General features: G+C 33.5%; 1 pseudogene; it reads left to right on the top strand.

Annotated features, from left to right (window-relative positions):
- The first annotated feature begins 715 nt into the window (after positions 1 to 715).
- On the top strand, positions 716 to 1308 carry LOC124971360 (rRNA-processing protein FCF1 homolog; annotated as a pseudogene).
- Positions 1309 to 13521: the final 12213 nt, after the last annotated feature.

The raw sequence follows: 13521 nt of genomic DNA on the forward strand, positions 1-13521 counted from the left end.
ATGGTTGAAGAAAAGTTAATCTATACTCAGCAGTTCTTTCAAAGAAAATAAACTTTCACAAAGTTCAGTTAAAATTGTATAGCATGACCTTTTAGTAGAAAGTCACTAGAAAAAGAATCTACCTTTTCCTCTCAGATTTCAAGTAAGCATACCCATAGCCTTAAATTCTTCCCCCAACGTTTAAGTCAAATGCTTCCCTAGCTCCTTATGTGCCTTTCTTCTTCCTCACGTTTTCTGAGAAACACAAGAACTCATGTAGGGAAGAATTTTTGGTCTTCATTTATGTGTTCTCAGGGCTTAACCCAATGTTTGATCCATAATAGGTACTCAGCAAATGTATGCAGATGGATTGATGTTTGTGGTTGAAAATAAGTCATAGACATTAATAGCTCTGACTGATGCTGAAGTCAGCCTTCCCTTCTGAGTTCATAGCAGTAAGAGTCCTGTGCCCTTTCTTATCACATGTATCTATATTCCATATAAAGAGAATATTGGCTGATTTCCACACATTCTTTCTTTCCTTCCCAGTTTTTCCCTCCCTCCCTCCCTCCCTTCCTTCCTTCCTTCCTTCCTTCCTTCCTTCCTTCCTTCCTTCCTTCCTTCCTTCCCAATGCTAGGTCTTCATTCCAAAGAAATACTCTGACACAAAATAACAATTCTCAGTAAAAGTGTCATGTAATTGGTATATCCAAAGAAACCGGTGTCCATCGTGAACATGGGAAAGCAAAAGAAAGCAAGGGAGTATGCGACATGAAGCAGAATGCTTAGTCTCAGAGATGAGAGGCTTAAAGAAAAGGACAGATCAAACCCTAAAAAGAAGCAAAAGAAACGTCCCAGTGCACTGAAGGAAAGAAAAGTTCCCCAACACCCTTCCTGCTATTCTTCCAATATAATACATAACTGGGTCCACCTTATCCTATCCTGGTTGATACCAACTTTATCAATTTTCCATTAAAGCCAAACTGGACTTAGTGCAGTCAATGATGGACTGTCTGTATACCAAGTGTATCCCTTGTATAACTGATTGCTTATTGGTTGAAATTGAGAAATTGGGGCACAAGTATCCAGTGGCTTTAAGGATTGCAAAGGATCCACGATTTGAAGGATTACCATGGACGCATAAAGGAACCTAGGCAGATGACTGCTTAGTATGAAGAGTAACTCAGCACGTGTTACATCATGGCCACAGTTGACAGTGACCTTAAAGAAAGAATCTGGAAGATCCCTGGAGTTCCTATCATGTACATTTCTAACCACAGATACAACATCGAGTGTATGACAGATGATTATGGAGCCCCTTGGTTTTGATTCTTACAAAAATTCCTCTACCTTCCTTCAACCAATTTTCTCAGTTGCTAGTTCAGTAAACATGCTATAGAACATAGAATAATTCATATAGCATGAATGATTTGCTCTATTATGAGTTGAGTATGGTTAAATATACTCACTTCTTGATGCTTTTTGAAAATATTTTGTTTCATTTAAAAATTTGTTGTATATTTTTAATAAATCAGATGCTCCAAAAACTAAAACCTAACAATTCTGTTAACTCCAGGATACCTGAAGTTTTACTTTAACAAGTTTTGTGGATTTGAATAGAGAAGAAAGGAGAGCACAGAACAAAGTCAAGAAGACACTGATACTCTAAAATGCAGGGAGGGGAAGCATTCTTCTCTCTGTGTTGAGGACCAAACAGAAACGTAGGTGGTAAGCTCTGATGATAAGTCACCTGTACACAATTTGCCAAAGGTTAGCTTTTTCTATTATTGCCTTTTGATTATACAGAAATAATGGATTTCATTGTGGCATATTCTTATATGCAAATAATATATCATATTCATCCTCCTATACCTTCGCTTACCTTCCCTCCCCCATCCCCTTCCTCTTCACTAATAGTCTTGCCCTTATTTTCAGTTCATTTTTTGTTGTTGTTGTCATTTCCCTGGATCCCGCATATGAGGGAAAACATGTGACAGTTGTCTTTCTGAGCCTGGCTTGTTTTCTTTAACGTTATGATGTACCATTCCATCCATTTTCCTGAAAATGACATGATTTGACTGTCCATATCAAGTTGATCATGCAAGGATAACCATTTCAAATTGTAATTGGTGGTGCATGGTATCCAGACTATGTAGTCACATCTTTTATTTGAGAAACTTCCAACACTGAATTTTTAATCCCTTCTTCAGAATCCTAATGCTTAGTTTTGCAGATATAAAATATAAAAGAACCAAAGAAAAACAGTCATATTAGGTTTAGGATTAAAAAAAAAACCTTTTATTTACCTCTGTTAATAGATTCAAGTATCATTTTTTTTTAATTAGTGGAGTGGTAGACACTGATAACTCACCTTTGTATACTCCTGTGTTACTGAGCATACAAAGGATTATATTTCAGAGCTCCTGAATAGTGGAGTGTGGCCATATAGCTAGTTCTGACCAATGGAATATGAATGAAAGTGACATGTCAGTTTTGCTCAAGAACATGCAAGGGCTGGTATATTGCTCTCAAGCACACCTCTCTTTTCCCCAAAGTCATAGAAACATGCAAATACTGGTACCATAAGGTTGCAGTAGTATGCAATAATAAGCCCCTCGTCTTCAGGAAAGCTGCCTTGCAGAATTTTTCAGGCCAATAGTGAAGTTTATGTGAATGAAGGTAAAATTTAGTGTCAAGCAGCTAAGATTTTAAACTGAACAGCTACCACAGCATAAACTAGCCCAACCTGACTAATGCAGAGAACAGACACTAGACATGAAAGCAAATTTGCTACTAACTGGTTAGAAGCAAATACTAATAAACACTTTCATTACATGAAAGTATGGTAAACGTGCCAGTGCCTTCCACTCAAAACAGATTTTCTTGTGTTACTATTTAGCAAGAATGTCTTTGAAGAATACTTCCTTCGCACTGCGTCTTGCTTTTGCTTCAGATTTTATTGTGGGGTAACTTTGGGGAGGTAACAACATCTCCCTAGAAGAACAGAACAATGGCACCAGTTGCCTCCCTAGCAAAAATTATATCTGATCAATATTGTAAGTGAAATAGCACAAATATTTTTAATTCAATTGAAAAAATATTTATGAAACTTTTTGTATATAGAGTCAACTGGGCTAGATTATGATATCCCAGTGCTGAATTAACATGTGAATAGGCATAATTATTTTCAAAAAAATTAGATTAATTGACATGTAGTTTACAGAAAAAATTCATCTTTTAAAGTTATACAGTTCTATAAAGTTTGACAAATGTATAGTCACTGCCACAATTAAGATTTAGAAAATCTTGATTACCTAAAATATCTTTCTTTTTTTTTTCTTTTTTTTTTTTTTTTTTTTTTTTGATACTGGGGATTGAACTCAGTGGCACTTGACCACTGAGCCACATCCCCAGCCCTATTTTGTATTTTATTTAGAGACAGGGTCTCACTGAGTTGCTTAGGGCCTTGCCAAATTGCTGAGGCTGGCTTTGAACCCATGATTACAGGCATGCACCACTGTGCCCAGCCCAAAATCTCCTCTTATGCCCCTGTATAATTAATCCCCTCCCCTACTCCCCCATCTCCAGCTTCTGGCACTATCTGATCCCTTTATTGTCCTTATAGTCTTATCTTTTTAAGAGTATAGTACAAATATCATCACATGATATGCAGCCTTTTGGATCTGGCTTCTTTTTTTCATAGCATAATACTTTTTACATTCAACTACATTGTTGCATATGACAATAATTTGTGCATTTTTGTTGCTAAAGAATATTCCATTATATTGATGTGCATCCATGTGTTTATGGATTCCTCAGTTGATGTGCATTAGGTTGTTTTAGTTTGGGGTGATTATAAATAAGACTGCTATAAACGTTTAAGAATATTTCTTTGCCTTACCATGTGTCTTTTTAAATTTATTTGTTCTTTTTATATATACATGACAGTAGAGTGTATTTTGACCTATTATACATGCATGGAGTGTAACTTATTCTAATTAGGATTCTGTTTTTGTGGTTGTATATGATGTGGAGTTTCACTGGTCATGAAATCATATATGAACATAGGAAAGTTATGTTCAATTCATTCTACTTCCTCTTATGTATGGGTCCTCTCTGCTACTTCCCACGTGGATGAGAAAAGAGTTAACTGCTGGAGGAGGACGTTGGTGGCATATCACTCAATTACCCAAAAAACTTATCTACTCAATAAACACAAAAGAGCCAATACTCTTTTTAATTGAGAGAGGGCATGATGGGTCTGGCCATACCAGCTCTGGTCTCTTACAACAACATGGAGTCACCCAACTCTCCTTTATTTATAATATGCAGGTAAAGGGGGCAAGGAATGGGAGGAGCTTCTTCTGTGATGGACAGGATAGGGTGGGATTAGGGAAACCATTCTCTTAGGGGAAAATTCAAGAAGGAGATGGGAAACCACTCCCACACAGTGCCACAGGCTTCCCAGCAGTTCCTAGAAGCCAGGCATCTGTGTCCCATGTCTCAATCTAGTCTGATTCTGCTAAATAAATGGCTTCCCACACTCTTAAGTAAATACCTAGGATCAGGATTGCTGTGTCATAGCTTTAGTATACATTCTTTCATAAAAAAAAAAAAAAATCACCAGACTCTTTTCCAAAGAAAATTACTTTTCTGCATCCTAAAAAGCATGGGAATTCCATTAATTTCACATCCGTACTAGAGCTTAGTATTCTGAGTTTTTAAAATGTTTTTGCTTCTTGTTGTTGTTTGTAGTCCTCCTAATAGTTGTAAGATAGGGATTTAGGATAAAGAGAGATAAATACCGAATCTTAAAGGAAATACCCACAAACCATTGAGATGTAGAAAAAGCATAGTTCTAAATCTTCAGTGACATGCCCTTTGTCCATTCTCTTATAAAATGAAGGAAATATGCAAGGACAGGGAAAACTGGCATGAAATTGTGCAGTACCACCATGGACCCACCTCTAGTTTGGTCCCTGATATAGCCCTTCTATAAATATTGGACCCCCAGCCCATATTAGGACTTCTCACTCTGTATTCAGCCTGCATTCTCCCTTGAATTACATCTACCTTCCTAAATAAATCCCTGTCTATGCCTTTGCCTGACACGTGCTGAAATCTTTTCTGTGACATATGCCAAGAACCCCGCTGGTCCTGAGTTGAGTTCCTCTTCTCCTCTGGGAACTCCCTGGACCCTTTTCTGAAGACATCTCTTCTCCTGTCAAAGTTGTATCATTGTGTCTCGCAATGCTATTATTTTCCAATTATCCTTCCATTCATGTGCTTTTTGCCATCATTATTTCTATGTCTGTAAAATGTGTGTTTAACCTTTGTCTATTTTCCCCTTAGTAACAGATTTATTGATATATAATAGACATATCATATAACTTATCCATCTACAGTACACATTTCAATGGCTTTTAGTATATATTTAGTATTTGGTATTGGGCAACCATCACCATAATCACTTTTAGAACATTTTTATCACCTAAAAAAAAAAAAAAAAAAACACAACTTTGTATGCTTTAGCTCTCTTTCATATCCAAATACCTCCACACCTCCACCCTTAAGCAACCACTAATCAACTTTCTGTCTCCATATATTTTCCTATTCTGGACATTTCATATAGTTGGAATCATATAATATGTTGTATTTTGTGACTAGATCCTTTCATTTAAACTAATGAATTCAAAGTTTATTCATATTGTAGCATGCCTAAGTACTTCATTCTTTTTTATGACTGAGCAATATTCATTTTTGTGAATATCCCACTTTTTTGTTCATTCATTCATCAGTTGATGAACATCTAGGTTGTTTTAACATTTGAGCTATTGCTAATAATTCTGCTATGAAATATACATATACATTTTTGTGTAGATGTAACATCTTCAATTTTCTTGTGTACATAGCAAGGAGTGGTATAACTTACTGAGGAACAGTCATGTATAACGTACTGAGGAACAGCCTAAGTGTTTTCCAGAGAAACTGCACCATTTTAAATCCCTAACAGAAATGAAAAAATGGATCCATTCTCCATATCTTTTTCCAGCACTGTTAATTTCTTAATTTTTTTTTTTAGTATCACCATCAAAGTATTTGTAAAGCAGTATCTCATGGTGGTTTTGATTTGCATTTTTCTGGTGACTATTTGTTGAGTACCTTCTCATATATTGGCCATTTGTACATTATCTTTTGAGAAGTCTCTAGTCAAATCATTTGCCCACATTTTAATAGTAATATGCTTTTAGAATTGAGTTGTAAGAATTCTTCAATTATTCTACATAAAAATGCCTTATAGATATCTGGGTTTACAAATATTTTCTCCCATTCTGAGGATTGTTTTTTCACTGTCTTGAAAGTATCCTTTGAAGCACAAAAGTTTTTAAACTTGATAAAGTCCAATTTATCTAGACTTATGTTGTTTGTGTTGATGTCATATCTGAGAAATCACTGCCAGATTCAAGGTCATGAAGATTTATCACTATTTTTCTTCTATAAATTTATATTTTTCCTCTTAACATTAGGACTTAGATGCATTTTGAGCTAATTTTTTTATTATCACTTGAGATAAAGTTCCAAATTTTTCTTTGCATATGGAATATCCAAATGTCCTAGTACCATTTGTTAAAAAGATCATTCTTTCCTTGTTGAATGGTCTTAGCACCCTTACACAAATCAGTGGACCACAAGTACACTGTGTGTTATATGTCCCTAAGACCACACTCAGGCTTTATGACTTGTTGGAAGGGATTACAAGGTTCAGTGAATTCAATATACTTATAGTAACAATTTATTCCAGTGAAAGGATACAGATTAAAATCAGGGCCAGGAGCATTGGTGCACACCTGTAATCCCAGTGACTCAGGAGGTGGAGGCAGAAGGATCCCAAATTCAAAGTCAGCCTCGGTAATTTAGCAAGGCCCTAAGCAACTTAGAAAGACCCTGTTTCTAAATAAAATATGAAAAAAAGTCTGGGAATGTGACTCAATGGTTAAGTGCCCCTATGTTATCCTCAGTATCAAAAAAAGAAAAAATAAAAGTCAGGAAACAGGAAACATCCAAGTGGTGAAGTCCAGGAAAAAATGGATCAAGCTTTCATATTTCTCCTCCCAGTGGAATCACACAGAGGTACTTAATTGTCTTAGCAAAGATATGTGAGAACTCATGAAACGTGTTGTCAACCAGAAAAGTGCACTTGAATCTTGGTGTCCAGGGTTTTTGTTGGATGTCAGCCATGTAGGCATGCAACACCTGCATGACCTCAGCTATTCAGACTTCATATCTAAGAGCAAGAACAGGCATTCATCATACATAATATTGTTAGCATAAAAAATCTGTTCACACTGATACCACTTAGGCCCATGGCCTAAGGCATACAAAAACACTCTTAGCAGGCAGAATATTCCAAGAGCTTAGAGATCATCTTCCAGGTACCAGTAAAGTGTTAGTCCTGAAACAGGCAAATTTGGGGACTATTCCAGGTTTGAATGATCCAGGCATGTTGAGCTAATGCTTTCCTGTACATCTGGGTTTATCCCTATAGTCTTAATTCTATTCCATTTATCTATGCTTGCCATTGTAATACTACCACAGTCTTGATTACTGCTGCTTTGCCATTAATTTGGGATCACTAAATGTCTTTTTTAGCTTTGATCTTCCATTTTAATATTGTTTTTCCTATTCTCTGTCCTTTTAGGTCTATATGAATTTTAGAATGAAATTGCTCTCTGTGTGTGTGTGTATATATATATATATTATATATATATGATAATTCTATATATATGTATAATCCTGTATCATATTTTACTTATGATAAGTATATAAAATATATGCTTATATATTTATATATCAGATAATTCTATGTATATAATTCTATATATATAATCTAATATATATAATAATATATATATGATATAATAATAATAATATATATATATATATCCAGAGAGAGAGAGAGAGAGAGAGAGAGAGAGAGAGATTCCAGAAAGAGAGAGATTCTGAGATGACTCTCACTGACTGTGGATCACTTTGGGAAGTACTGTCATCTTGACAATGTTAAGTTTTCTGATCCATGAGTATAGAATTTCTTTTAATTTATTTGGATCTATAATTTCTTTCAATGATTTTGTTTGTTTGTTTGTTTTCAGAGTATAAGCTTTGTACTTCTTTTGGTAAATTTGCTCCACAGTATTTTATTTTTTGATTCTCTAATAAACAATCATTTTCTTAATTTCATTTTTAGGTTGGTCATGACCAGTATGCAGAAATACAATTGGTTTTGAAATATTGACGTTGTATCCTGTAACCTTTGTTAAGTTGTTTAATAAATCTGATAATTTTTGTTAATGAATCTCCAGGATTTTCTACATACAATAATATAATATCAAGTCGTCTGTTAATAGAGTTTTAATTCTTCCTTTTTAATCGGAATGCCTTTTATTTCATTTTCTTTGCTAGCTGCCCCATCTAATACATCCAGTACAATGTTCAATAGTAAAAACAAGAGTAAACATTCTTGTCTTAGTCCTGACATTTTTAGAAAAGCATCCAGGTTTTCACTATGAAGTGTGATATTAGCTTTGAGTTTTTCATAGATGCCTTTTGTGAGCTTGAGGAAGTACCTCTTTCTTGCTAATTTACTGAGTGATTTTATCATGAATAAAATGTAAATATTAAAAATAAATAAAATATAAATATGTAAAATATATGTTTATATATTTATATATATCATGCTATAGGATTTTACCTCATAATTTTTCTGCATCTGTTGACATGATCATCTCTTAATCCATTTTTTGCTATTATAACAGAATACCACAGATTGGATAATTTATACTGAACAGAAATTTATTGGTTTATGGTTCAGGAGGATTGAAGGTCCAAGACTGAGGGGCTGACATCTGGAGAGGGCCATCTTGCTGCATAATCCCATGGCAAAAAGGCAAAGAGAGAGATGGAAAGACAATAGCAAGAGAGAGAAAAGGGTGGGTTGGGGTTGTGGCTCAGTGGTAGAGCGCTTGCCTTGCATGTGTGAGGCACTGGGTTCGATTTTCAGCACCACATAAAAATAAATAAATGTGTTGTGTCCATCTACAACTAAAAGAAAATCTTAATAAATTGAATTGCTAGATCAAAGGGTAATTCTATTTTACATTTTAAGGAACCACCTTACTGTTTCCTACAGTCACTGGCTATTTTCTATTTCCACCGGCAGTACACAGGTTTCCAATTTCTCTACATCATGGACAACACTTGTCAGTTTCTGCTGTGTGTGTGGGAGTATGTGTGCGTATATAATAATCAACATGATGGGTGTGTAAAAATGGTATCCTTTTACAATTTTGACTTCATTTCCCTAATAATGAGTGATGGTATCTCTTCATATGCTTAGTGGTAATTTGTACATCTTTGGAGAAATAGTATTCACGTTCTTTCCCCAATTTGGGGAATTGTTTTCATGTTGTTGAATTATAGGAGATCTTTATATATTTTGGATATTAACCACTTATCAGATACATAATTTGTCAATATTTTCTCCCATTACAAGGGTTGTCCTTTCATTCTAAATGTTGTTTGATGAACAAAAGTTTGTTTTATTTTGATATAGTTAATGTTATCTTTCTTTTCTTTTGTGTCTTGTACTTTTGGTGTCATATTCAGGAAATCATTGCCAAATCCAATGTCATGGAGCTTTTGCTTATGTTCTCTTCTAAGAACATTATAGTTTTAGCTTACATTTGTTTGATCCATTTTGAGTTAATTTTTGTGTATGGCATAAGCTAAGGGTTCATCTACATTCTTTCGCATGTGGGTATTCAATGTTCAATCACAATTGTCGAAGCCTGTCCTTCCTCATTGAATGGTTGGCACCCTCGTGGAAAATCATTTGACCACACATGTGAGGGGTTTATTTTAGAGGTCTCTATTCTATTCCCTAAGTCTATACATCTGCCCTTATATCAATGTCATACTGGCTATTACAGGTTTGTAATAAGTTTTGAAGTTGGGAATTATAAGACCTCCATAATGTTCTTTTTCAATATAATTTTGTCTACTCAGGGTCCCTTGAGATTTCACATGAATTCTAGGATTTATTTTTCTCTTTCTGCACAAAACATTGGGTTTTTGGTGCATTTAATTGAATTAGTAAATTGTTTTGGACAGTATATCTTAACAATGTTAAGTTTTCCAATTCACGGACACATGTCTTTCTGTTTATTTGTGTCTTCCTTAGTTTTATCAGAAACATTTTGTAATTTTTAGTGTATAAAACTTTTGTTTCCATGATTAAGTTTTTTTCTAAGTATTTTATTCTTTTTGAGGCTATTGTAAATGGAATTATTTTATTTATATATTTATTTATTTTTTAGTTGTCAATGGACCTTTATTTTATTTATTTATATTCGATGATGAGAATGAACCCAGTGCCTCACACATGCTGGGCAAGCACTCCTACCACTGAGCTACCCCAGTCTGGAATTATTTTCCTAATTTGGTTCTTGGAATCTTCATCATTAGTGTATACAACTGAAACTGATTTTTTAAATATTGCTTTTTGTATCCTACAACATTGCTGAATGCATTCATTATTTCTAATGACAATTTTTGGTGTGGCATTTTTAAGGATTTCTATGTAAAAGGTCATGTCATCCACAGAGCTAGTTTTACTTTTTTCCATTTCAAAATTGGATGGAATTTTTCTTGCCTAATTTCTCTGGCTAGTATTAAAGCAATACTTTGTTGAATGGAAGTAGCTGAATCTGGCATCCTTGCCTTGTTCTTGAGCTTAGAGGAAAAATTTTCATTCTTTCACCTTTTGGTATGATGTCAGTTGTAAGTTTTTCTTATGTTGAGGTTATTTCCTTGTATTTCTAATTTGTTTTTTAAAGATTTTTTTCTCCCAAAAAGTTGTTGCATGTGTCCAAATTCTTTTTTTCTGCATGAATATATAGATGATTCAGTGGCTTTATTCATCCTTCATCTGCTAAAGTGATAGATCATTGATTTCCCTATGTTGATTCATTCTTGCATTCTAGCAATATCATGGTGTTCAATCATTACTATATGTTGCAATTTGTTTTGTTCATATTTCCTTAAGTATTTTTGCATAAATGCCTTAAGTAATATAGATTTCTATTCTTATAGTGTCTTTTCTGGTTTTGGTATTAGTATAATGCTAGCCTTATAAAGTGAATTTGTATTTTCCCCTCTTCAATTTTTTGGAAGAATTTAAAGAGGACTGGTATTAATTCTTTACAGTTTGGAAGAATTCACAGTGAAGCTATTTGGTCCTGGACTTGTCAGTGATAAGTGATTTACTGATTTAATCTCCTTATAAGTATAGGTCTGTTTAGGTTTTCTATTTCCTCATGTTTCTGTCTTGGTAGATAGTGTATTTCAAGGAATTTGTCCATCTCATCTATATTATAGAATTCATTTGCATACAGTTGTTCATTGAACTTAATTGTAATCCTTTTGCTTTCTGTAAAATCACTAGTAATATCCTCTTTTCCTTAATAGTATTAGTTAAGTCTCCTTTCAGGATTTAGTCAATCTAATTAAAATTTTGTATATTTTGTTTATCTAAAGAAACAAATCTTGTTTTTTTTTTTTATTTTCATATTTACTATTCTCTCTTTTGTTTATCCCTGCTCTAATCTTTATTTATTTTTTAGATGGACACAATACCTTAATTTTGTTCATTTAGTTTTTTTGTGTGGTGCTGGGGATTGAACCCAGTGCCTCATGCGTACTAGGCCAGGACTCTACCACTGAGCCACCACTGCAGCCCTGCTCTAATATTTATTATTTTCTTCCTATAATTCTAGGTTTAGTTTACTCTTTCTTTCCACTTACTTAAGATGTAGAGTTAGGTTTTTGATTTGAGATCTTTGTTTTCTAATCTGAGCACTGCTGTTTCTCTCTTAGGCCTGTTTTGTCTGTGTTCCAAAAGTTTTGGCATGTTTGTGTTTTCATTTTCATTTGTTTGAAGATATTTATTAATTTCCCTTATAACTTAAACAAAACACTCTTAACCCATGGGGCAAAAAACTTTGGCCCATGGGTTAAGAATGTTTTATTTAATTTCTGTACATCCATAGACTTCCCAGTTTCCTTCTGCAATTAATTTCTAGTTTTACTCCATTATGACAACAGAGAATACTTTGTGTAATTTCAATCTTTTAAAATTTTTAAGGCTTGATTTTTGACCTAACATATAGTCTATCCTGGAGAATATTCCACGATCACATAAGAAAAAGGTATATTCTGCTATTACTTGAATGGAGTGTATTATTTAGTTCCAACTGGTGTATGGTTTTGTTCAGATACTTCATTTATTTATTGCTTTTCTGCCTGGTATCCTATCCATTATTGAATGTGGAATATTTGTCTTCTACTGTTATTTATAGCTGTGCATTTCTTCCTTTAATTCTGTGGATCTTAATATATTTAGGAGCTCTGATGCTTTGTCTATAATTATTATAATGATGAATTTATACTTTCATCAAAATGTAGCATACTGTCTCTTATAACAGTTTATGATTTAAAATCTAATTTGTCTGATATTAATATAGTCACTTCTACTCTTTTTTTGGTTACTAATTGTGTAGAATGTATTTTTCTAACTGCTATAATTTTAATTTTCAAACTATACAAATCCTTATTTCTAAATGATTCTCTTACAGACAAGAAATAGTTGGATCCTATATTTTTATCAATTCTATAGAACTGGCTTTTATTTTGGAGTTTAATCCATTTACATTTAACTGATAAGGAAAGACTATTGCCACTTTGTTATGTATTCTGTCTGGCTTATAATTTCTTTGTCCCTTATTTTCTCCCTTAATGCCTTCCTTTGCATTCAGTTGACTTTCCGTGACACATTTTGTTTTTCTCTCATTTCTTTTTGTGTATACTCTATAGATATTTTCTTTGTGGTGACCATGGAGATTACATCTAACTTTCTAAAGTTACAATAACATATTTTAAACTGACATCAACTTAACTTCAATTGGATTAAAAAAAATTATTTCTTTGCCATTCTGTGCCTTGGTTTGTATTGTTGAGGCCACAAAGTACATCTCTATATGTGGTACACACTTTAACATATATTTATAATTGCTTTATGCTTTTGTTCTTTAAATTCTATAGAAAACAAAAAGGGGAGTAATAAACCAACATTACAGAAAAACTGGTTCTGATAATGGTACATTGATTTACTTTTCCCAGAGTACTTTATATTTTCATATGGCTTTGAGTTTACTGTATAGTATATACCTTTGTTTCAACTTGAAGGATACCCTTTAGCACTTCTAAAAAATTTCTCAGAAGTATTTTATTTTGTTTACAAACATTTTTAATTGACAAGTAACATCATATTTTTTGTGTACATTGTGGGAAGGGTAATCTAATGAATTAACTAATGCATTACCTTTATAGTTATTTTTGTAGTAAGCACATAACATCCACTCTCTTTATATTTTTCAAGAATACATTATGTTATTATAAACTATAGCTATATTGCTATACAATAGATCT

This window comes from Sciurus carolinensis, chromosome X (genome assembly GCF_902686445.1).
Source record: "Sciurus carolinensis chromosome X, mSciCar1.2, whole genome shotgun sequence".
Taxonomy (NCBI): domain Eukaryota; kingdom Metazoa; phylum Chordata; class Mammalia; order Rodentia; family Sciuridae; genus Sciurus; species Sciurus carolinensis.